Source organism: Bos taurus, chromosome 9 (genome assembly GCF_002263795.3).
Source record: "Bos taurus isolate L1 Dominette 01449 registration number 42190680 breed Hereford chromosome 9, ARS-UCD2.0, whole genome shotgun sequence".
NCBI lineage: Eukaryota > Metazoa > Chordata > Mammalia > Artiodactyla > Bovidae > Bos > Bos taurus.
This window is the reverse complement of record NC_037336.1, coordinates 37,506,775-37,532,627: the sequence shown is the minus strand read 5'-3', so window position 1 is coordinate 37,532,627 and position 25,853 is coordinate 37,506,775. Positions and strand designations below refer to the sequence as shown.

Below are 25,853 nucleotides of genomic sequence, written 5' to 3'. Positions count from 1 at the left end.
AAAGCAGAGACATTACTTTGCCAACAAAGGTCCGTCTAGTCAAGGCTATGGTTTTTCCATTGGTCATGTATGGATGTGAGAGTTGGACTGTGAAGAAAGCTGAGTGCCGAAGAATTGATGCTTTTGAACTATGGTGTTGGAGAAGACTCTTGACAGTCCCTTGGACTGAAAGGAGATCCAACCAGTCCATTCTGAAGGAGATCAGTCCTGGATCTTCATTGGAAGGACTGATGCTGAGGCTGAAACTCCAATACTTTGGCCACCTTATGTGAAGAGTTGACTCATTGTAAAAGACTCTGATGCTGGGAGGGGTTGGGGGCAGGAGGAGAAGGGGACAAAAGAGGATGAGATGGCTGGATGGCATCACTGACTCAATGGACATGAGTTTGAGTAAACTCTGGGAGTTGGTGATGGACAGGGAGACCTGGCGTGCTGCGATTCATGGGGTCACAAAGAGTCAGACAGGACTGAGCGACTGAACTGAACTGAAGTGACAGCTGGGATTGAAACAGTTACTTCTCAAAGCATGCATTTCCCAATTGTCTCCAAATAGTGTTCTACACACTATACATAATTCTTCCCTGAGTGCCATGCTTGTTTAAGTTGATCGAGGGAAATCAAACAACCTATTGTAAGACAATAGGCTGATAACCTTTACTACCAATGGATTCCCTTCATTTATTGCAGCTCTGGTTCAGAAGGCAGAAGCATCAGTCATTATTATTTTAAAGACACTGATGCCTGGAGCAGAAGTAACTGCTTTTCGAAGTAAGAATCTTCCTTGCATATTCATTACACACATTTACACATTAGTCTCGGCATAACTCAAGTAGGACATTCCCCTGCTTGGTGGCCTTTCTTGTAGCTTCCCAGGGTTCTTCCCTTAAGGGAAGGAAGGCCTCCAAGCATCAGCTTTGGAATTGCCATGGCTAATTGTCTAGGAGATTTCTGTATTCAGGCAAACACCAGGACTGACATCCTAAAACAGAACATCATAACCTTTGTTGGCTGGTTCCCGTGGAGATGATTAATGGAGACATGACTAAATACACTCATTGACTATAAAAGCAAATTAGGGGAAAAAACGACCATTGGGCAGGAATACCAGCAAATCCTCCAGGGCAACCTGCTTTATGACTTTCTAGGAAAGGGCATTGATGCCATTGCTCAAACACTCAAGGATGGTTTAGAAAATCACCTCATGGTAGTTTTATCATGTTGTAAAGATTGTTTTACAAAGTACACACAGAAGAATCTTTTTCAGCCTTCTTAATGTGCTTTTAGTATACAATTTGGTGCCTTCATTAACACTTTTTCAGATGAAGGCTAACAAATAATAGGCACATGTCTATACCTGTTGTATCCACTGAGATATCTAATTATATTTCTGGTACCCATAAGAAATACAAGCTTACCAAGGAATGCTATTAGATCTTCAGGGGCCCCCTATGTATTGATAATAGATTATTTTGTTGCTACTACTTTTTTAGCTGAAGCAATTTTCAAACTATGTAAAACAGATACAAAAACTATGTGGATGTATTTATATTGATTGTGGTCATTGGATTGTAGTGTAGAAGATTGTCATGTTCATTTTTTTAAAGTTGAGAAGTTAATGAAATAAAAGAAAGCTCTCCTCTTATAGTTAAAAGAAACACACTGCAGAAAGAAAGCACATTGCTATATATTACTTTTTATGACATTTTACATGGTTGGATGTAGAAAATTTAATCTAGGGTATGTTTTGTGGGCAATACAATATTTAAGCTTAGTTATCTCATCTGTAAAGTTGAAATAATAATTGTGAAAAATAAATAAGAGGATATAAGTAAAATATCTGGCAGAGTATAAACAACTTAATAGATGCTGAATCAATGTTATTTACTGTGTTTCTGGATTAACAGGACTCTTTCTAGAAAGGTGCTATCATGAGTGAATTTCACTAAAATAAATGAACATCAGTGGGAGAAAAATTAATTTAGAGTGGCTCTCTACATTATTAAGGACAAACATATCAAACAGGAAAACAACTTGGAGAGAGCCTAGAAACAATTGGAGTAATGTGGTTGTCTGTATTGGAAAGGGTAAATTAAACAGTCTAATGTGGAAAAGAAAATATAATAAAAGATGACATGACTGGATTTCAATATATATACTTTTTGTTATATCCTTATGTTGGATTAGCTGATTTAAGGAAGGCTCACTCAATCTGTACAGCATAAGTGCAACCGAATAGCACAAATATTAAATGACAAAGTTCGGGCAAAAATCTGTCTTGATAGCCACTGTGGTGTGCCCAGTCTAACAAGATAGAATTTACGTGACTGGACTAGAGATATTTATTTTAGGCAAACTTGTTTAGAATGAACTCACTTTAAGTGAAATGTCCTGCTGGAATAAATACACCATCTTATATTTAAACTCATTGTTTGACATCATTAATAGCAGGGTGGATTAATCTGGTATGTCAACTACACTGGGTTGGACAACAAATAGCAGAAGAGCTTGAAAAGGAAAACTGTCCTCCTTATCAGTTCATCCCAGAGTCGGATGGCTTTCAATCTGATTCATTCTGTGGTTGAATATCATCAAGAAGCAATGTTCATGTTGCATATGCACAAAATGAAATTCTACTCAGCAATAAAAAGCAACAAGCCACTGTTTTATGTGATAACATAGATGAACCTCAAATACCTTGGGTGAAGTAAAAAAAAAGATAATTTGAAAGCTTTATATTATATGATTCTGTTCACATGACACTCTGAAAACAAAAACTATAACAGAAAAAATTTAGTGGTTACCAAGGGCCAAGAGTAGAGGGAGGTGACTGACTAGAAACAGTCTTGAGAGAACTCTTCAATATGATGAAAGTGTATCTTGACTATGGTATTATCACATGAATATATACATTTGTCAAAATTCATAAGTTTATATACCTGGATGTTGCTCTGCTTAATTTGTACCCCAATATTTAAAACAAGAAAAAAGAACGAGTTTGTCATCTGTGTGTCTACCTGTCCTCTGGCTAATTTACTTCATGCTTGCAAGAAGGCTGCCTTTTTCTCAGGCATCACAGACAGGTAAGGCAATATGCAGTAGAAGATAAGCTATTTTTTTTGTATGGTCTCCTTTTGCTTGTAGGAAAAAGTATTGCAGAAACAAAGTATTCAGAAGCCTCTCTTCCTACACTATAGATTTTCAAACACATTTCATAGACTAGACCTTCGTCATATGTCGACTCCTTAATCCATTCCGGTAAGGAAAACTAATATCATAATTGATGTGGGTTCAGGATTTAACCCTGAGGTTGGAATAGATTTCCCTAAAGCTGGACACCTGAGTGCATTAAGAATTCACCTGGTAAAGATAAATCATGTTTGTGGTGAACCTACAGTAGTGAACAGTTAAAAATGTCTGAACAATCAGTTAGAAACCTGATTTTATGCAATGATAAACTTTGACAGAAGTCAACAAGAATGAGATAAGATGAAACAAATAAACAAACCAAAAAAGCCAAGCTAATACTTGGCTGTACTTGCAAACTTACTTACATAATCTGATACTTGCATCCACTAGTAGATATATCTTTCTGGAATTAGGAATATCATACCTCTGCATGTGATATTCTTGAGGAAAGTTTCTTGATGAGGGATAGATTCAGAAACTATGTTATATAAGAAACTACTACAGGAAATAGCATATAGAAGATGCATTAGATTCAATTTTTCTGTTGTCAAAGACTAGAGAAAAAACCATATGCAGAAAGTAGAGGACAATGTAAGAAAAAAATTTCAAATGTTAGAGTTATCCAAAGATTTCTAATGGTGGTGAGATATTCATCACTGTAAATATTCAAGGCTGACCTAGATGATGCCTGAATGCAGCAGGAGAGTATTCTAGTATCAAATGGAGAACTGGATTGTGTATTTGTAGATTCTTTGCAATACTGAGATGATGCTAAATTTTTCTCTTAAACATACGAGGAAATATATATGTATGCATAACTATATGTATTGAAGATACTTAAATATATGTGTGTGGCTATGACTGAAAAAGAACTGCTGATTAAAAAACTAGAAGGGAATACATAATAAAAGAAAAATGTATTATACAAGGTAGTAAGATTATGAATGAATTAAGGAAATCTGGATGAGATATGGAAAAATTTCAGCTCGTTATAATACTGGGAAATCTCTGATCTGAGTGGGCACTATTCACAATGAAACTCCAACCAAACCAATTGTCTTTGGAATGTGCCTCTTTTAAGAGAGATTCTATGCTGACACTAGATCTCTGGGCCTATCCTGATATTCATTCAAACCCCAGAATTTTGAAGTCCTCTCTATTTATGTAGTTTTAGAAAATGCAATGTTCACAGCATTCACTGAGATTAACATTTTTGTGAATTCTTATAGATTGCAGGAAAGCTTATCCATAAAAGGGAGAAAATAAAATGCTTGAGAAATGTTTCCTCTCTGATTGTGCATGGTGTTGATTCCTCATGGAAATATTACTATTGCTATTATTATTATTTACCCTAATTTAGTCTCTTGTTTACCAGTTAGAGGAAACTGGAAGGTCAAGTTTAGAAATAATAGTAATCTACCATGGACAGAGCCAAATGAAACATCTCATAAATTACTACTTTCTTTGCTAATCATGGAAAAATGATGCTAACTTGAAATAACTCAAATGTACCAGGTAAATTAAAGCAATTTCCTAGCAACAACTAAGTGGAAACACAGTCTAACCTAAAGTTTATAGTATAAAGGATCACTCAATAACAGGTATGCTGAGGCTATTTTGAACTGTCTACAAAACTCAAAGTTAAATAGCAAAGAACTTGTTTGTAAATCTGTTTTCACAGTCTAGTTTTATCTTTTAACCTTTACCTCACATTAAGTGAATTTTGTTCTCAAGCTATTTAAAAGCATCCCTTATCGTATGTACAACTTTAGAAATGCATGTAAATTGAGAGGCTTACTGGATAGATGAGTTGTTCCAGGAAAACAGAAAAAACAGTAGCAGCAAAACCTTAATTAGGGGAGACTTGTAAGAACTCAAATGCAAGAAAATAACAATCACTGGAAAACAGAAAAAAGGGGACCATAAGCTGGTTACATTTTGTTAATTTCAGATGTACACTCAGTACCCACATTCTACAAAGCTTATGTACTTCATGGTTGCAGGATGATGTATAAAACCATTTCATTTTCTGCCCCAGTGAGTTCAATAGTTATAAAAAGAAAATGTATCCATTTCAGAATGGATTTTCACTAACTTTAATGTTAAGTTAAATTATTTTCTACTTGTTATGGAATTCTTACACTTTTTTAAAAGGATAACCTTTTCAGAAAGAGGTTACCCTTCTTTCTGGGATCTAAACAAGAATGGGCCAGCAGACTGTTGTCGCTAGTATTTCCTACCAGATTAAGGCTTTCTTTACTTTATCGGTCAGGTTAAATGCTTGAATTAGTTTGTTTCTAAAAGTAGAAAACTGATTATTTATTGTCAGTAAAACTAAAGGCTCTTGTAACAGTTCTAGTGCAGGTGTATAGAATGATTTAGGAAACTTAAATGATAAATGCTGATGCTAAATGCTAAATCACTTCAGTTGTGTCCGACTCTGTGCGACCCCATAGACGGCAGCCCACCAGGCTCCCCCATCCCTGGGATTCTCCAGGCAAGAACATTGGAGTGGGTTGCCATTTCCTTCTTCACTGTATGAAAGTGAAAAGTGAAAGTGAAGTCGCTCAGTTGTATCTGACTCTTAGCGACTCCATGGACTGCAGCCCACCAGGCTCCTCTGTCCATGGGATTTTCTAGGCAAGAGTACTGGAGTGGGGTGCCACTGCCTGCAATAGTTCTATACACTTAACCAATCTAATTTCTCACACAATACTCCCAATATGAAATAGCCTCCATATCTTCTCTGCTCAAGACATGCTTTTCACTTCTGTGCTTTTGTTTATTCTGCTCCTCAAACTAGAAATTTTATCTCCCTTCTCCTCAACATGTATTCAAATCCAGTTTAATCTTCAGAGCCAAATAAAATCCCTGCCTCCTACATTGGGACATACTGTATCAAACCCCATGGGTGCTTCTCTCTCACTCTCTGTTACTCCAGCTTATCTGAGAGTAATGTTTAATACTACTGTCTTATTTCCTTCAGTTCAATGGTTATCAACCTTGTCTGCACATTAGATTCATTAGAGATGCTTTTTAAAAAAGTGATACTTAGGATCCATCCACAGGAAAATGAAATCAGAATCGCTGAGGATAAAACTTGGGTACTCCTATTTTTTAAAAAATCTTTCCAGGTGATTTTGATGTGTACTGAACACGAAGAAACTGATTGTTTTAGAATAGGTTTAACTTAAAGCAGCTAGGTGCCCATTAAGGGCTGTAATTTAAGACTCTATTTTTTGTTTATTTTTATGCCACACTTGTGACATAGATCATGTACAACATATTTTGGATTCATAATTTCAGATGTTAAAGCTCAATCAGGCCCTGAATGGTGAATTGGTTTCACTTTACATCCAAGCTCCAATCAGTTGATAATTACTTCTTGCAAATCAAGTTGAGAAGGATTCTGAGGACTCTCTGGGTTCAGAGAGAAAAGGTGCAACCATTCAAGCTTACTGTCTATGTGGGTGGAGAAAGAGGGAAGACTCAGCATGCAAATATTTTTTTTTTTTGTCTTTGAGTAGAAGATATCCCTTATAATATGGAAAAATAAACTGGGATCTACATGGATTAAACTTGCCCTAAAGGAGCCCCATATGTTAGGAAAAACTGAAATCAAACTTAAATCCAATCTCCAGCCTCCCCAAAGAATGGCTTATTTAGAGTTCACCAGGCTTAGTTATAAACTCCTTTGTATTCCAGCCCATCCCTAGTCGCCCTCTGCACTCTGGTATTCTTGGCATCTCAATTCTCAGAACTTCTGAGAAACTCTCTTTGTTTCCTCCACATGTTCACGTTGCATAGAACATCCACAAACAAAACACAGTGCCTGACCAATAAATGGCTCTTTCTCATGTTTACAGATTTCAAGAATGCTATTGACACAGATGAAGCCCAAATTAAAAAGATCTCAGAAGACTAGAATGCTACATCTTCTGCTCATAATTCGTAAACTTAAATATACATCAAAAGGATTCAAAGAATGTAAATCTTTAATGTCAGTAGGATTAATAAAATAATGTACCAAAAAATAAAAGTAAAAGGTCTCAGAATGAAATGAATGCTGAATAATCCAAGAAAGCTCTACCATAAGAATTCACCTTGATGCTTTGGAAATGTTACGAAGGGTGCTAAACATCCTGCAAGAACGTTGGCTCCACCTACCATCTTGTACCCTTTTCTCTCTCTGTCTCCCTCTCAAACCCGTGCGGTGCACTCAGGCGTGCAAACGCATGCCACAAACCTTTAGAATTTCTATTTTCATTTTGCAGAGTTACAGTAACCAGGAGACGTAACAGAAACTAACTCATAAAAACCCAACATATAACAGAAAAAAAACCTATATGAACTCCAATTTATATGAATAGTAAAGCAATTTTTTATCAGTGTCTGGTTCAATATGAATTAGATTACATTAGTGACTGCCTTCCACCCAACCCAAATCCCTCATTTTCAGTGTCCTTAATTTCAACTGTCTTTGATGGTACTGAATGGAAAAGTCCCCTTGTCGCCAGTGGTTAAGAGTTGTTATTAACAAGATTACCAAGGAAAAACTTACTTGCCTGAGCTTTTGCTCCTAAGGAATGCACTTTGGAGATGGCAAGATTTTCAATTTAGTTTTCCAGTTCTGTTGTCTTCAGAAAAGTTCCCTGAAAAAAATAAGTCAATTGCTGTTCTCATTTTCTATAAATTATTGACAACAGAAATGCCAAATCATAGATGAGTTATCTTATAAAAGCACATTTACATTTTCAAAAATAAAACAAAAGTTCAAAACAGAATATGACTTCTCTAAATTTCTGTTCTATCAGATACTGTGTGTTATCTTCAATATGACTTGGCAGATAACAAGTTCCCCTATGTGAAAACAGCTGTCCTGTAAATTGGAAATGATGTCTAAGAATTCTTTTCAAGACAAATTGGATTAATAGTGTCTGGAATTCATCCAAGTTTTACATATCTCTAATAACTTTTTGCCAGCGTAATTTCATAGCAAATATTTCAAATTTTTAAAAAGTGAAATAAATTTAAAAAAATCTGTAAGCCCAAATAATGCTTGAATGGGTGAAAGTCAATTGCACCATGACAATTCTGCATTTTTGTTGAAAGGGGAATTTTCTGTTCCCATAACCACAAAATCTCTAATTCCATGAGCCAATTAGAGATTTTGTGAGGTAGTAATGCTCTGAAGGGGAAATGCCATTCCACTGACCACAGAACTAGAGGGAGTAGGTAATGGGCTGTATAAACAGCATAAAATAATAAGCATGCACAGTAAGGTAACGTGAAATGGAAATAAAATGTAATCATAACAGCTTTGATCTTTATGCTTTGAATTTACTGAGTTGTTTTCCTCTGTGGTTGTATTGTGCAGAGAATGGCTTAAACTTCCCACTATAGACACCTACTCAAATAAATGTTGCTTTCATCAAGCCAGCTTCACAAAGGTATGACTTATTTTGATGGACTTCAGGAAAGTTTTCAAGGTTTATTCTACACCAACTAGTCAGTTTACCCTTTAAAGGATACAAACACACACACATTTTTCATAATCAAATGTCTCAAAAATTTTAATAATTTATGTGTACAAGGAATGACAAAATATACAAAAGGATAAAAATGCATGAAGAATGATAAAGACAACAGCACTTGCTATTTAAATTGTCTACCAGTTTCTTTCGTCTTCCTTGGTCTACGATGAACATAAATTTTTTAAATCTCCTGCAGCATTTTTGTCTGCCCAAGAAACATCGCTTATTGTCTTAATCATAAGTCTTATATATGTATGTGTGTGTCTATACAGACATACACACACACCATATACCAATTAATTAGTTAATTAACTATCATTTTACTAAATAGTTACTGCTTTTCCTAAGGGCAGAGGTAAAGCTCACTCTTTTGTTACAGTCAGTCTAATACTTTGTATCAAAGGAAACAAATACTGGAGACAGACTGGTTTTGCAACTTACTGACTATGTAGCAATATTACCCAGTCTTAGTTTTCTTACCTATAATACAAAGAGAACACAACCTACCTCACAGTTTAAATAACATAAATATGTAAATCTATTATTATATAATATATGCATAGAGCTTGATTATTCATAATTATAAAGTTGATCATTACCATTAATCATAATACATGGAAGAGAAAAATAGATGTTTTAAATTATTTGGTGTATAATTTAGAGTCCTAACAGGAAATCAGTAATACACTCAGGTTGGAATAATTTGAGAAGGATTCATTTGCCAAAAGGCTGAGAACAAAGGTATGGGAGGAGAACTCAAGCAAAAAGCAGAACCTGGAGTAATAAGGAGAAGGGTAGGTTCCTGAAGCCAGGCAGGCCTAAGTCCAGTGCTGTGCCTCCCATTTCCCATTCTCTGTCTCCATTTCTCCATATAATGCATTGTTTTCCATTTCACATTTTTAAGCCACATAATTCTCCATCTGTTCTTTCCGTGTCCCCCAATTAATGAAAAAAGGTGTGAAAATTTTAGCCTCTAAGTGGTGTCGACTCTTTGCAACCCCATGGACAGTAGCCGACCAGGCTCCTCTGTTCATGGGATTCTTCAGGCAAGACTACTGGAGGGGATAGCCATTCCCTTCTCCAGGGGATCTTCCTGACCCAGGGATCAAACCCTGGTCTCCTGCATTGGCAGGTGGGTTCTTTACGACTTTACCACCTGGGAATTAGCTCTTCTGATAAGACAATCTTCGTTTTGATTACTGTTGCTTCAATTCTCATGTCTCTGAACAGAAACATTGTCTCTTTCTTTGTTCAACACGGAATGAGTGGCCCTGATTCCTTGACTAAGAATTTTTCTGCAGAACACAACCACCACGGCTTATCACTCCTTGCCATCAGTAGAAATGGCATGCTTTCTGAAATCAGTTTCTAGTATTCCATCCTGACCACAACCTCCTGTGCATCTAGTTTTCACTCAAGTGGTTACTTCCCTAGTTATTAAATTATTGTATCAGCCCTGTCCCTTGAATATACATGAAAGATAAATGAGAAGTTTATAATTGTACTTTAAATTCAGTTTTTTAAAAAACTCTTTTTATTGGAAATTTAGGAAATATAAATGAAAAAAGATAAACCAAGATGAACGGTTGTTTCACTGTCATTTCATGGACCTCTCCTAGACTTCCCACAAGTTTCTGTTTTGCATTTTCCAGAGCTTTGTTACAGTTCTTTTCTTTAAGGGAGTTAGTGTTAGTTTCTTGGTTTCCAACCAAAAAAAAAAAAAAAAAGGAACAGATTTATATCAGCACTTTAACTTATTCCAAAATCTCAAATGTATTGACTCTATCATTTTTCTCTTATCCATTAATTTCCTCTTTCACTCTCTCTTCTTTTCCAACTTGGATTCCACAGTCCCTTTATAACCACTATCCAGTAAATATGCTCATCACCTCCTAAATTTTCTCTTCTTTTGATTATTTCCCTCATGCCTTGCTTGAACATGGAGCTACTGTTCCCCTAAACGCTTTGACCCAAGAACTCAGTTCTCGGTATTACAGCTAAGTTAGGTAGAAAATACAAAATAAATTACTAAATACTAAAGAGAAAAGAATGTCCAAAGGAATAAGTAGAAAGAATATGAAAAATGCAAGGATTCCAATTTACAAAATGTAGGTGTCTAAGATCGTCACTTTAACTCCTTGTGGAGAACACAGCCTCTACATTAACCCACCTCTAGCCAGAGCTGCTTCTACTCAAGCTCCAAAGGGCTGACATGGCTCACCATCTTACTGTGGAACTCTCATTTCTCAGATCCCTATCCCAGGTGCCCTATCTTGGGCCTCCATATTCAGAGGGACCTGCTCTGATCTTCTACCGATTGCCTCTTTGTGTGGTGTTTGGCATCTGATGGTTCAAGAAAACTTGCTCATCCAGAGACTAAAACCTGCTCATCCAGAGACTATAACCTCCTGCCACCATTTCTAAACCATACTCCAGGAACAAGGACCTGTGGCATGAGTGCCTCATGCCTACCTCCAGAGGCCTTGAAGGCCCCTCCCCTAGCTCCACCCTCTGAGGGCCAACCGTATGCCAGGGATTATGCACCTCCACCCGAAGGATGGCTCCAGGGCTGTTTATAGGGGTGTGGACAAAGCTTGGACATGCAGGCAGGGGTGTCCCATGTATTTGCAGAAAGAGCTCTTGACATACAGACAGACTAGGATGAACAAGAAGTAGGAAAACCTTAATAAGAAGAGTTGAATTATCTTTATTATGATTATGTATAAAATGAATATTTTAATTAAAAATAAACAATCATTAAATGTTAGATATGGGAAAATAGAAAAGTTTAAACTTAAATATAAAAAATATGGATATGACCTTTATTTATGAAGTCATCTACCCACAGTCAAAATTAAATGAGGTTTTGCCCCCACTTTTGTAGAGTCTCTATACAGAGTTTCACGGATGCAAGGAAGTGACCTACATTCTAGTTGGGTAGTTAGGAGAGTAGAAATCCACATACAGATGATGGGATGTTTTCCAAAAAAAATAAGCCATTTGATTTTTTTCCTAGTACTGAAGAAGGATGAGCACAAATATTAAAAAGCAAAGATAAACAGGTCTTGCTGAGTCGTCCAAGACTGACTCCATTTAGGTCAATGTCATATGATATATCAGTGTGGTTTTAATCATATTGTTTTCTGGTTAGCATTATGGGTGTGCCCCATTCCAAATTCAATTATTACATGTAATTTTCAACTGCCTGTATTGCAGTGAGCCAGACTATCAGTATTAAATCAACCAGAACTCCACCTAATTTCAGTGGGAATATTTTATAAGGATAAACTGGATTTATACCTAATATCTTGGAAGGAAACAACAATATGTGGATTAAAACACAGCTTTTGTATACAGAACAAATGTCCTTTGTTTGGCCACATACTTGCTAAAAAAACTATTGTTAGGTAAATGATATATAGGAATTTACCTATTTAAATCAACAGAAGGTATTTTCATTACTTCATACAACTACAACAGCAAATAAAAATGCCTGGCTAAAATAAACACTGAGTGAAATAATCATGAAAAATAATGTAGCTGAGTCAAAAAATGCTTAACTATTCTGAAGATTCCATATCATTGTATATTTTCCAAAGTGTTACTTTTGTGTAACATTTCACTAGACTTTTTCACAAAAGGGAACTTGACTAGAGTAAGGTAGAGAGAGAGGTTAGTTTTAGAAAATCTGCAGTTTATCTTCACGCCCTTGACTAAACTACAACATTTAAAGTAATTCTTACTTTTAAAGTGTATTTAATTTGAAGAGATAAGGGCATGCTACTAACATACATGTAAGGCACAATGCGTGGCAGGACTCGGCTGTCTCTACTCTTTACACTATCTGAATGGATACACAGCTCACCCAAACATTAAATAAAGATGCCACACATGAGTGGCCTTCCCAGGTGGCACTCATGGCAAAGAATCTGCTGGCCAATGGTGGAGACTCAAGAGACCCAGGTTTGACCTCTGGGTCAGGAAGATTCCCTGGAGTAGAAGATGGCACTCCACTCCAGAATTCTTGCCTGGAAAATTCCATGGGCGGGGGAGACTGGCAGACTACTCTCCACGGGGCGGCAGAATTGGACACAGCTGAGCACACACACGCCGGTGGTTGCTTATGGCCTCTGTGCTGTTTTCTGTATTTGGGTATGTGTGCATGTTTCTTATTCTTCTGATAAAACTGAAGAGTTCTCTAATCTGCTTTCAAAACAGAACTAAAATTTCCAGAATTTTGTATTCATCTTTACATACTTGGTATGGGTATGCATATAAGTGGTTTGATAATTGAACATGATAACTTGTCCATCATTATAAAAAGTATATAAATTACAGGGTAATGTATAAATTTTCCACTAGAAGAAAAAGCAACAGGGGATATTATCTGCCAAGTTAACCTTTTAAATTTTTTCTTCTTTAATACAAAACAGTGTGGAAAAGAAATTAGATTTTCACTGAAATTCAACACACACACAGCAAACTTTAGTTTTTGGTGAAACGTCTTGGTATATAAAATTTCTAAGATTCACGTATATGGAAATAAACAGATCCTTATCAGAAATTTACAATCATATTGTTTAGACTCCATTCACTGTTTTTTTTTTTTTTTTTTTTTGACTGAAAAGCTCTGATGGAAAGCATTTAATACAGATCCGCAGTGTTGATGTACTGTGACTAAAATAAGGAGAGTGAGTTTTTATTCTTGGATTGGATTCTGATTTTGAAAGAGATTAAACTGACCCAGTTGTGGCTAGCATTGTAGAGTATAAGAATTTCCAGAAATAAGCAACCACAATGCTCTTAAAAAGAGAGAGAACACAAGACAGACAAAATTTGCTTCATCAAAAAACATATTAAGATTTAATTATCAGAATTTTGTTATAAAATACATTGTCTAGAATGCCAATGTTAATAATAATAATAATTACTTGGGAGACTAAAAATAGATTGGGACAAAAAGCACAGAGAAGCCTAAATATTGGAAGATTCCTTTGTAATTAAAAAAAAAATCTAATGTATTTGTGGTTGTTCACTCTTCAAAATACTTAGAGAAGTAAAGAGAATGTCAAATACTAGTTCTAATTAAGATGTATTATTGGGGTAGAACAGAATGTACTATGTATTTTGTTATTATTACAAAAAACAGATTTACTTAGGTTATTTTTGTTGTTGTTGTTCAGTTACTCAGTCATGTCAGACTCTATGAGACCCCCAGTACACCAGGCTTCCCTGTCCATCACAAACCCCCAGAATTTGCTTAAACTCATGTCCATTGAGTCAGTGATGCCATCCAACCATCTCATCCTCTGTCATCCCCTTCTTCTCCTGCCTTCAATCTTTTCCAGCCTCAGGGTCTTTTTCAATGAGTCAGTTCTTCACATCAGGTGGTCAAAAGATTGGAGCTTCAGCATCAGTCCTTCCAATGAGTATCAGGATTGATCTCCTATCCTTGCAGTCTAAGGGACTGTCAAGAGCTTTCTCCATTGCTGTCTCGTACACAGGGTTATTGTTACCATCTTTCTAAATTCCATATATATGCGTTAGAATACTGTATTTATGTTTTGACACTGATATATAGAACAGTCTTATGGACTCTGTGGGAGAGGGAGAGGGTGGGAAGATTTGGGAGAATGACATTGTAACATGTAAAATATCATGTAAGAAACGAAAAAAAAAAAAAAAAAAAAGAGCTTTCTCCAACACCATAGTTTATAAGCATAAATTGTTCAGCACTCAGTCTTCTTTAAAATGATCCAACTGTCACATCCATCAGTTCAGTTCAGTTGCTCAGTCGTGTCCGACTCTTTGTGACCCCATGAATTGCAGCACGCCAGGCCTCCCTGTCCATCACCAACTCCTGGAGTTCACTCAGACTCACGTCCATCGAGTCAGTGATGCCATCTAGCCATCTCATCCTCTGTTGTCCCCTTCTCCTCCTGCCCCCAATCCCTCCCAGCATCAGAGACTTTTCCAATGAGTCAACTCTTCCCATGAGGTGGCCCAAGTACTGGAGTTTCAGCTTTAGCATCATTCCTTCCAAAGAAATCCCAGGGCTGATCTCCTTCAGAATGGACTGGTTGGATCTCCTTGCAGTCCAAGGGACTCTCAAGAGTCTTTTCCAACACCACATGGCTACTATAAAGACCATAGCTTTGACTATACAGACCTTTGTTGGCAAAGTAATGTTTCCGCTTTTTAATATGCTGTCTAGTTTTGTCATTGTTTTTCTTCCAAGGAGCAAGGTTATTTTATCTGGCTATTTGTTAGAACCAATGCATATGGACCTCTGAATATCCACTTGTTTGGAGTAATAAATAATCTACCTTACTGACCAATTCAGATACCCAGATATGAACTGAATATTTTATTGTAAAAATGGTCATTATCATAAGAATATCAGGTTGATTTTTGCTTCCATTCAACATTTTTGCCTAAGAAAGAGCAAGAAATAATATATCTCCATTGTCTACTAATTTGTTTCTTTATAATTGTTTTGCTTTTTTGATTATGTTTTCAGTTCTTGTACACTTAGAATATGGGTTAGATCTGTATGCATAGTTGTTAGTGACACTTTGCTAACAGCAGCAAGAAAAAGTTGCTGTTGCCTTAAGAATATTGTATTAATTGTCCAGGCTGGGCACTTAGCCCAAGGTAAAACCAACAGGATAAATGGTCCATTGCCATTGTTTCAAAAAGAAGATTATAGTACTATTCTTCCCTTTTAAATATTGGCTCAATTCCCACTTTTTAATTGATCTGCAAGAGGCTGGGCTATTATGTGTCTTAATTTTCTTGTTCTGAGTTTGCCTAATGGATTTCCTCCCTTATTCCTCTACTCATATCCTGTTATTTCCACTATGCTCTTGTATGTAGTTTATAAAAATTCTTAGTTTTTTTGCCTTATTTTTAGCTCCCTTAATACCAAAGTTCATGCTTAACCTATTTCTAGACTCTAGCCTTGTTATTCTATTCCCTGTATATCAAGAGTTCCACACACATCTACACACAGGCAAAGAGAGAAAGAATGGGAGAGGGAGAGAAATAAAAGTCAAAAATTTATATGCTTTTTAATCAAGGGCTTATTTTTTTGCCAGAAATGGTTCAGAGATTTATTAGGCAAAAATAGTGAGAATAAAATACTGAATTTTAAAGTTATCTTAAGAACTTTATCAGCCAAAGCAATGTAGTACACCACTAAAATGATGACACACTGAAATAAGACATTATTCATGAATGCATTTTCTTCAGACCTTTTGCAATACAATATGAATTATGCTGTGTTTTTTTTTTTTTCATAGAATTTCAAAGGAAGCTTTTAGGAACTGTTGTCTTTTTGATCAGGTAACTTAAAGCTAATAGCTAATTTATGCTTTGGATAGAAGGTGTGTTAGGCAAAAACCAGTCCCTATTAACTTCATGACAACTGATTTTGAACAATTTTATATCAATACATGTCGACATGGCCATAAAAATAGCATGCAATCAAATCTAAATCAAGTAGAAATTGGAATATAAACAGAATATTTTACCTAGATAAAAAACTCTACAAACAAATAACATTGTTTGATGATCACCTGCCTAGTTTAGTAAAAAAGCTGTGCTCATGATATAAAACCCTGTTAAGCACCCAAACTAAACAGCTGGTATGATTTAAATGTCTACATGGAGTCCATTTATTTGAAAAGTATAGTTGTAAACTCTTATTAACATGACTGTTTTCTAACGGAGGGGGAAAAACTGATTTGTTTGGCTAAATATAAACCACAAAGAAGCCTTTTAATGTCCTGGTGAGATGTAATAAAGCATCGATCTATAAGAAGATCTAAGCAACAAATTACTGTCAAGTTTTCAAATGTAGGATAACAGTCTTACTAATGAATAATCTGTGTCTGATGGACTTACCATGGAACATTTTTAAAAGAAGAATTAACTCTGTCGACATGTGTCCTTTAATAGAGCAGGAAATAAATTCACTTTTGTGTAAAAAGAATTCATGGTAGATGTGCTTCAATTTTTCTCCTAACTAAGCATTTTAAAGAATGACCTGAATAGCATTTTACATATTTTTTAACATCCAATGAGAAGTGCATACTCCTAGGGGAGTAGAAATGTTAGTAATCAATTTAGTCACACTTTTGATACTACGGGTTAGCCGTCAATGTCTATCTCAGATATGTTTTATTAATAATGCAAAGAAGAGGACCTTATAAAAATCTGTATTCATGCAATAAAAATGTCATTCCTGGGAAAGTGTGGTAATTTGGAACTTCCTGAATTTATATCTGTACTTGAAAATAATCCTAAATTTATAAACCTAAATAGTAGAAAATATTCATAAGAGCACCATTTAACATTGGTACAGTTGGCTGAATACATCTTTGTGAGTTCATAAGATATAGCCCATTAGTCGTTATTCTAAAATATTCCTAATTATTCTATAGTCAAAATTCGCATATGTAACTGACTTAGTTACCTAAACAATCTTAAATTCTGAGCACAGAAAATAATTTTAGAAATTTTCTAAGCCTTATTCAAATGACAGTGTTTTCTAAAGTAATTTATTTAGAAATTTCTTTTTTTATAAGCAATTACTTCTACTGTTGGTCTTCAGGCTTCTGTGGGATCTTAATATGGATTTATTATGGTGCCGGTTGACATAAATATCCTTTGAAGGATTCTTGCAAAGTGTGGTTATCAGGATATAATTCTATTGAGAGCATAACCTTTCCCAGAGATCATGCTGTGGTATTTTAGGCCCTAAAATGTCCATAGTTTATGGCAGAAAGCACCAGAACACTAATTTAATATCTGAAGAGCTTGAATGAATCTAAATAAAATTTTCATGAAAAAAAAAGGCCTTCTCTGAAGGTACCCTTTTGAACCACTTATATAGTTGGATGACAATTTAGAGAAAAAGATGGAAGTGGGACTGTGACATCTTCCTGAAAGATTACTAGCAGTGCTTCTCACACATCTAGGACCCCAGTGTGAACAAAATCTCACTTAGGCATCTAATGTTTAAAAGAAATGGCTTTACAATTTTCTGAACTCAATGACTATTTTAAAAGCCTCTTCAGGAAGCAACACAGTTTTATTTCTTTCTTTCTTTCTATTTTTAAGTTTTAGCTGATGCATCTTCATTTTGGTGATCCTTAATTTTTTTTTAAAAAAAGGAAAAATTAAAAAAAAAAAAACTTGGAGAAAGCACTGAACAAGTCCAACTAAAATTTTGCAAGAAACATATAAAGACACTTTAAGTGAACATCTTATTAAAACCAAGAATCCATTTTATGGATGGAAAAACTAGAGTGGGACAACGTGAGTGGTGTTTCCTCAAGTTTTTTTCCCCCTGTGAGGATCCCCTTGAAAAAATGTCTCAATATCTTCTAGCAGTCAGTGCCGGGGTTTGGGTGGGACAATACCTCCTCAGATGTAAGGGCACAATTCCTCTATTAGAAATGAGAATCATATAATGATATCAGTTGGGGCTTTCTGTTTGCAAGTGATTGATGTTAAAGTTGGGATAAAGCTTTAAAACAAATTCATTGGTTGCACTAAGCTGAGAACATTGCGGCATCTCATGGACTCGATTGACTAGTGACAAGAACATGTCTCCAAAAAAGCGAAATGTGGTACTTCCTTCTAGTACTCTCTTCCTCTTTGATTCTTTCTACTTCCTGATCTCTCTCTGTTTTGAACCTTGGCCTGTCTTTGCCTACTTACGAAACACTATCCTAAAGGAAACAGTTTTCCCAGGTGTCTGTGGACTATGCTTCTGGAAGCCCAGATTTCATAATTCAATGGAAAAAAAGACCTGCCATTTCCCAGCATCAGTGAAACAATTCCAAGGATGAATTCTGATTTGGTCACATGTTCATTTCTTGACCCAGTCATTGTTGTTAGTAAGATAGGATGCTGTGATGAGCTAGGTCATCCATGGCTAAAGAACAGGATCTTCTAAGAGAAGAAAAGCAGACCCAAAGCAATAGCTACCACATACCATGACTACAAACCGACAGGTGTCATTTCACCAAGAGGCTCAAAACTGAAATATAGCTCCTTCACAGGAATAGTATTATCCCAGGTCTCCTGCATATCTAAGTTCCTGTTTGATTTTACTTTTTATGGTTAAAATAGATAATGATTTTGTTTCTTAAGCATGTTTTAATTGTATTATAAATGACTGAAATACTTTGGAAAAAGGTAGTTTATAAATTTTTTAAAAAGTAATAGGTTAAGTGCTACTGGATTTCCAGTAGATCAAAGCATTATCTATTTTAGAAAAGTTAAATGAAGCATAATAGTTTTATCTTAAGAAGTGTGGGTGGCTATTCAGGCAAAGAATGTGGCCTAAAAATATCAGGACCTCTAGAAGCTACTGCTGCTGACCACTGGGTGACTTAAACAGTACTTAAACTATATTAAGCTGTGTTTTTAATGACTAATACCACATTGAAATAACTTCTTGATGTGATTTAATCTTCTTGCTTCTGAAAATGCTTGAGATAATTTAAAATCTGTGTGCATAACTTGTGGATATCAAAGGTTCCATTCCAGATGACCGCAATACAGTCCTCTCAAGCCCTACTGTTGTTTTATTAACTAAGTTTATGTGATAGTCTAAATTATTTATTGTCATTTCAACAGTCTTCGTAGCATCTTCACTACAAGTAGATTCTATCTTAAAAAGGAAAAAAAAAAAAAAACCAAGACACTTCTTTCGCTCATTTGTGTGAAGTAACTCCTCATTCATTCAAGTTTTATTATGAGATTGCAGTAATAGAGTCACATCTTCATGCTGTGCTTCTAATTTCCTTCTCTTGTTTTTTCTCCCACATTAGCAGTTACTTTCTCCATTGAACTCTTGAACTCCTCAGAGTCACCCATGAGGACTGGAAATGACTGCTTCCAACTTACTGTTAATGTTGCTATTTTGATTTTCTTTTTGTGAACTACAAAAGTTCTTAAAGGCATACACAATAGTGAACCCTTTCCAAAAGGTTTCAAATTTACTTTGTCCAGATCCATCAGAAGAATTACTATATGTTTTGCAAAATGTATTTCTTAAGTAGTAAGATTTGAAAGTCAAAATTACTTCTTGACCTGAGTGTAGCAATTAGTAGGCATGAAAAATAATATGAATTTCATTGTACATCTCCATCAGAACTCTTGGGTGATGAGTTACATTGTCAATAAGGAGTGATATTTTGAAAGTTTTTTTTTTTTTTTTCTCCTGAGCAGTAGGTCTCCAAATTGGGAAAGGATTATGTCAAGGCTGTACATTGTTACCCTGTTTATTTAACTTATATGCAGAATGCTGCTACTGCTGCTGCTAAGTCGCTTCAGTCATGTCCGACTCTGTGCGACCCCATAGACAGCAGCCCACCAGGCTCCCCCGTCCCTGGGATTCTCCAGGCAAGAACACTGGAGTGGGTTGCCATTTCCTTCTCCAATGCATGAAAGTGAAAAGTGAAAGTGAAGTCACTGAGTCGCGTCCGACTCTTCACGACCCCATGGACTGCAGCCTATATGCAGAGTACATCATGCCAAATCCTGGGCTGGATGAAGTACAAGCTGGAATCAAGATTGCCAGGAGAAATATCAATAACCTCAGATATGCGGATGACACCACGTTTATGGCAGAAAATAAAGATGAACTGAAGAGCCTCTTGATGAAAGTGAAAGAAAGAGAAGAGTGAAAAAGTTGGCTTAACACTCAACATTCAGAAAACTAAGATTATGGCACACGGTCACATCAGTTCATGGCAAAAAATGGGAAACAGCGACAGATTTTATTTTTTTAGGCTCCCAAATCACTGTAGATGGTGACTGCAGCCATGAAATTAAAAGATGCTTGCTCCTTGAAAGAAAAGCTATGACCAACCTAGACAGCATATTAAAAAGAAGAGACATTACTTTTTTTTTTTTTCAGTTTTTGAGACTTTTATTTAACTGTCATTTTATTACCAACATTTAACATTCCTAGTTTTGCTACATTTGGGTAAGCACAATAGGAAGAAAATGAGACATTACTTTGCCAACAAACGTCCATCTAGTCAAAGCTATGGTTTTTCCAATTGCAATGTATGGATGTGAGAGTTGGACTATAAAGAAAGCTGAGCACTGAAGAATTTATGTTTTTGAACTGTGGTGTTGGAGAAGACTCTTGAGAGTCTCTTGGACTGCAAGGAGATCCAACCAGTCTATCCTAAAGGAAATCAGTCCTGAATATTCATTGGACACACTGATTCTGAAGCTGAAACTCCAACACCTGATGCAAAGAACTGACTCATTGGAAAAGACCCTGATGCTGGGAAAGATTGAAGGCAGGGGGAGAAGGTCATAACAGAGAATGAGATGGTTGGATGGCACCACCAACTTGATGGACATGAGGTTGAGTAAGCCCCAGGAGTTGGTGGTGGACAGGGAAGCCTGGCGTGCTGCAGTCTATGGGGTTGCAAAGAGTCAGACACAACTGAGCAACTGAACTGAACTGAACTGAGTAGGTCTCAACAGTGGACTTATATTCAGTAAATTATGTTGTAAACACATGTGGTGTTATCCGGGCCTTATTATTTTATTTATAGAGCACAAGCAGAGTAGATTTAGCATAATTTTAAAGGCCCTAAAATTTTGGAAAGGTAGATAAGCTCTTGCACCCCACTCCAATACTCTTGCCTGGAAAGTCCCATGGATAGAGGAGCCTGGTGGGCTGCAGTCCATGAGATCGCGAAGAGTCGGACACGACTGAGTGACTTCACTTTCACTTTCATGCATTGGAGAAGGAAATGGCAACCCACTCCAGTGTTCTTGCCTGGAGAATCCCAGGGATGGGGGAGCCTGGTGGGCTGCCGTCTATGGGGTCGCACAGAGTCAGATACAACTGAAGCGACTTAGCTGCAGATAAGCTCTTAAAGTTAACAGCCACATACGACCCTAACAAGAACATCAGCCTGTCCTTGGAAGCTTTGAAGCCAAGCATTATCTTCTCTATAGCTATGAAAGTCCTGAATAGCATCTTCTTTGAATAAAGACTGTTTAGTCCAACATTGAAAATCTGCTGTTTAGTGTAGCCATGTTCGTTAATTATCTTAGCTAGATCCTCTGGATAACTTTCTACAGCTTATGCATCAGCACAAACTTTTATATGATGGAAATGGCTTATTTTTTAAACCTCATGACCCAGCCTCTGCTACCTCCCAACTTTTCTTCTGCAGTTTCTTCACCTCTCTCAGCTTTCACAGAATTGAAGAGAATTAGGGCTTTGCACCAAATTCAGCTTTGGCTTAAGGGAATATTCTTTTTTATTAAGACCACTAAAACGTTCTCCTCATCAGCAAGTAGGCTACTTTGCTCTCTTACTGTCCATCTGTTCCCTGAAGTAGCACTTTTAGTTTCCGCTGAGAACTTTTGCTTTGTTTTCAGCACTTGGCTACTTGTTAGGCTCAAGAGGCCTACTTTGGGCCTGTTCTGGCCTTCAACATGTCTTCCTTGCTAAGCTTAATTATTTCTAGCTTTTGATTTCAGAGAATTATAGTGGAGCTTTTTCAAAAGCTAACACAAAAATATTGCGTGTTGATTACCACGTGATACTCAACAAACATTATCTAGGAGAAAGAGTGAGGAGGCTTAAATTATGTGAATACAGTCTCAACACCAAAGAGTCAACTGAGATCTGTGCAAAAGTATCCCTATGATGAAACTAAACACAGGGATTGGATTATGAGCGGCTACACACTGACCTAACATGTGAAAATGTGATCATACTGACACCAAATTATGGATTACTGATTTCTTTTTTCCTTCCTTAAAAGCAAAAACCATGTCTATTTGTTTACCATTATGTCCCCAGTAAGGTTTTTTGGGTGGCTCAGTGGCAGAGAATCCATCTGCCAATGCAGAAGATGCGGGTTTGATCCCTGGGTTGGGAGGATGCCCTGGAGAAGGAAATGGCAACTCACTCTAGTGTTCTTGCCTGGGATACCCCACGGACAGAGGAGCCTTGTGGGCCCAGTCTATGGGTCACAAGAATTAGACACGATTTAGTGACCAAGTAACAACAATGACATATCCCCAGTACCTCATAGACTGCTTGTAAATCATAATAATATAAAGGTAATAAAATATAGCAAACTTGAATAGAATAGAAACTTAAGAAGCTCCTAGGAGTTCAATGAAAAGTCTTTGCACACGAGCTGTAGCAGGTAAAGAAGCTAAGACCCCTGACCTCTGGCTCATCAGGTTACACAGTGACAGCTGAGGGGCACCATCTAACTCTCAGCATAAAAACTCAGAGACAGTCTCTCCACTTGGTTATCGTCCCCATATTCTTTCATTTCTGTAGGAGTTTCTGTCCAAGAAGGTTCTCATCTTACCCACTGTGGTGTGAAAACCTATTGAACTTAGAAGGCTCACTGGAATAATGACTGGAAAAGCTGTAAAAGTCTCAGTTCCTTAGAAAAGAAAGAATAATCTACTGGTAACAGTGACTAGACAAGAAACACATGTGCTACTATAAATCATAATTTCAACATTGCTAAAAATGAACAAACAAAAAACTGTGTGGGATTAACTCCATGACAAGTTCCTACCACATACAACTACATATAAATACAATACAAATACAGCAAAGAAAAAGAAATAAAATAGAAAATGGAGACACTGAATGCTTGGGTATACACATAGACTTTCCAAACTGAATTTAGGGGCCTTAAAATACTCTCAAAATATTATGTCATAGCTTTGTTCTTTATGGTATTTCATTGTGGCACCAAACAAATGGATATTTCAGAGTGGAAATAATATTTCCCATTTTAAGATGAAATATTAAATTCAAAGAGAAATTTTTAATTTTTTCAGGTTTATAAGTTGCTTGGTTTAACTGTCATTTAGAAAATAACTTATTCATAGTCTTTCAATTGGTGTATCTTTGTGAATCCAGAAAATGTGGTATTACATTTTCCCTGATTCTAATTTAATCTCAAATAATTAATGTAGTATTCAGACATAAATATGTATAATAACACTTATGAGCCTTCTGGGAAAAATACATTTTTCCACTTTCCTCTTTTACCCTCAACTTCTGATTTGTATCCCGGTCTTCCCTCACTTATTTCTTTTGTTGTCGTGTCTTTCCTGGTGGCTCAGACAGTAAAGCATCCGCCTGCAATGTGGGAGACCCAGGTTTGATCCCTGAGTTGGGAAGATCCCCTGGAGAAGGAAATGGTAACCCACCCCAGTACCCATGCCTGAAAATACCATGGACGGAGGAGCCTGGTAGGCTACAATCCGTGCGGTCACAAGGAGTCGGACATGACTGAGCGACTTCACTTTCCTTTTCTTTCCTTTTTACCCAGTCATATCTGACTCTGTCCGAATATATTATCCAGGGAAGCTGAGTGTTATGTATGATTTTTGAGAATGAATTTTCTTATCCCTTGAAGGTTACATTGTTCTTTAAAAAATATAATTGTGTAGCAATTTGCCATTTTAAAAGCTTTATTTCATTAATTTCTGTTTATATTTGTTGAATTAATGATTTATACAGATTGAATGAAATCCTAACTAGTAAAGTATGTATATAGAAAAACAGTACACAAATCATTGAGAATAACATACAATCAACATGTATGTTAGATTAAATCATATAAAATTGCCGATATCATTACAAAATGGCAGTTTGATATAATTCACACTAATGTGCATATGTCTTATGAAAAATAATTTTTCTATAATGACTAGTAAATCAAACATTTGATTGTGCAAAATACAGTTGGAACAAACTTGTGAATAAGCTTTTTACTTAATATGCTTTACGTAAAAATTATTTTCCATAGAGTCCCAAATAATATTTTAAAACCTTACCTTTCCAAATGTTGAAATATAAATAATGAATAATGAAGATAATGAAATTGGCTATGTGGATTGAACAAAGCATTAATTTAATAAACCATGTTTAATATACCATAGGTTATATCAATGACAGTTTAAATAACTTTTCCTGAGGAACATTTTAATGAGTTTTAAGTATTAATTTTATAATATAAAATTAATATAAGTTATAAGTATTAAGTATTGAATTAAACATTTCATTTTAATAAAATGATGTTCAAAATCAGGGAGATAATTGTACTTATACGATGAAAGTAAATTAATTTTTATAGTACCATTAAAATGTTTATCAAGGAAGAAGCTCTAAGCTACCACTGATATCCCCAACGTCTGGTCTATACACATCAGATAAAAGTGGAGGCACTGGGTAGGTGGAACAGTGGTTGGCCAAATGCCTAGATAAAGAGGGAAGAGTGGAACCCTCAGGTAAGTATTAATTCATTTAATGCAAGATTTGAATCTGTGTATCAGTTTCTTCACCAATAAAGTGAAGGGATTAGGTTTAAAAGGTTAGATTTTCTGCTATCTATATAAGGGGGGAAATAAATTATAATAACTAGCTTAACATGATTCTTTTTACCAAAGTTATTGTATAATAAACTCAAACAAGATCTCAGGGCCATTTTTCCTATAGCTAGGCTTAAGTCCTATTCTCAATTATCTAAAAGACACTTCTGCCATTATTTACATATATTTAAATTTTTATTGGGTCAGGATGGACTAAGCACTTAGGTATTATCATCTAACATTTTAATTTATTTTAAGGAGTTATTTTTACTGACATGGCATTGGATCAATGCACAATCTAATTATTAAGGAGAAATGCAGCTCATTTTTACACAATTCTACCCTGAATTGAGATGATATTAGCAAGAAAGGCAATTGTCTACAACTGTCTGTAATTGACTGTTCAGCCAATATACTAACTGCTGCTGCTAAGTCGCTTCAGTCGTGTCCGACTCTGTGTGACCCTATAGACTAACTCAGTTCAGTTCAGTTCAGTTCAGTCGCTCAGTCGTGTCCGACTCTTTGCGACCCCATGAATCGCAGCACGCCAGGCCTCCCTGTCCAGCACCAACTCCCGGAGTTCACTCAGACTCACATCCATGGAGTCAGTGATGCCATCCAGCCATCTCATCCTCTGTAGTCCCCTTCTCCTCCTGCCCCTAATCCCTCCCAACATCAGAGTCTTTTCCAATGAGTCAACTTTTCACATGAGGTGGTCAAAGTACTGGAGTT

General features: G+C 36.2%; 1 long non-coding RNA gene across 1 annotated transcript in view; it reads left to right on the top strand.

Annotated features, from left to right (window-relative positions):
* Positions 1-7,383, top strand: part of LOC132346223 (uncharacterized) — a 323,066-nt gene extending 315,683 nt beyond the window's left edge. The window contains exon 4 of the long non-coding RNA XR_009496013.1: positions 7,053-7,383. This is a non-coding gene — a long non-coding RNA (uncharacterized lncRNA). The remainder of the gene's footprint in view (positions 1-7,052) is intronic.
* The last annotated feature ends 18,470 nt before the right edge of the window (positions 7,384-25,853 follow it).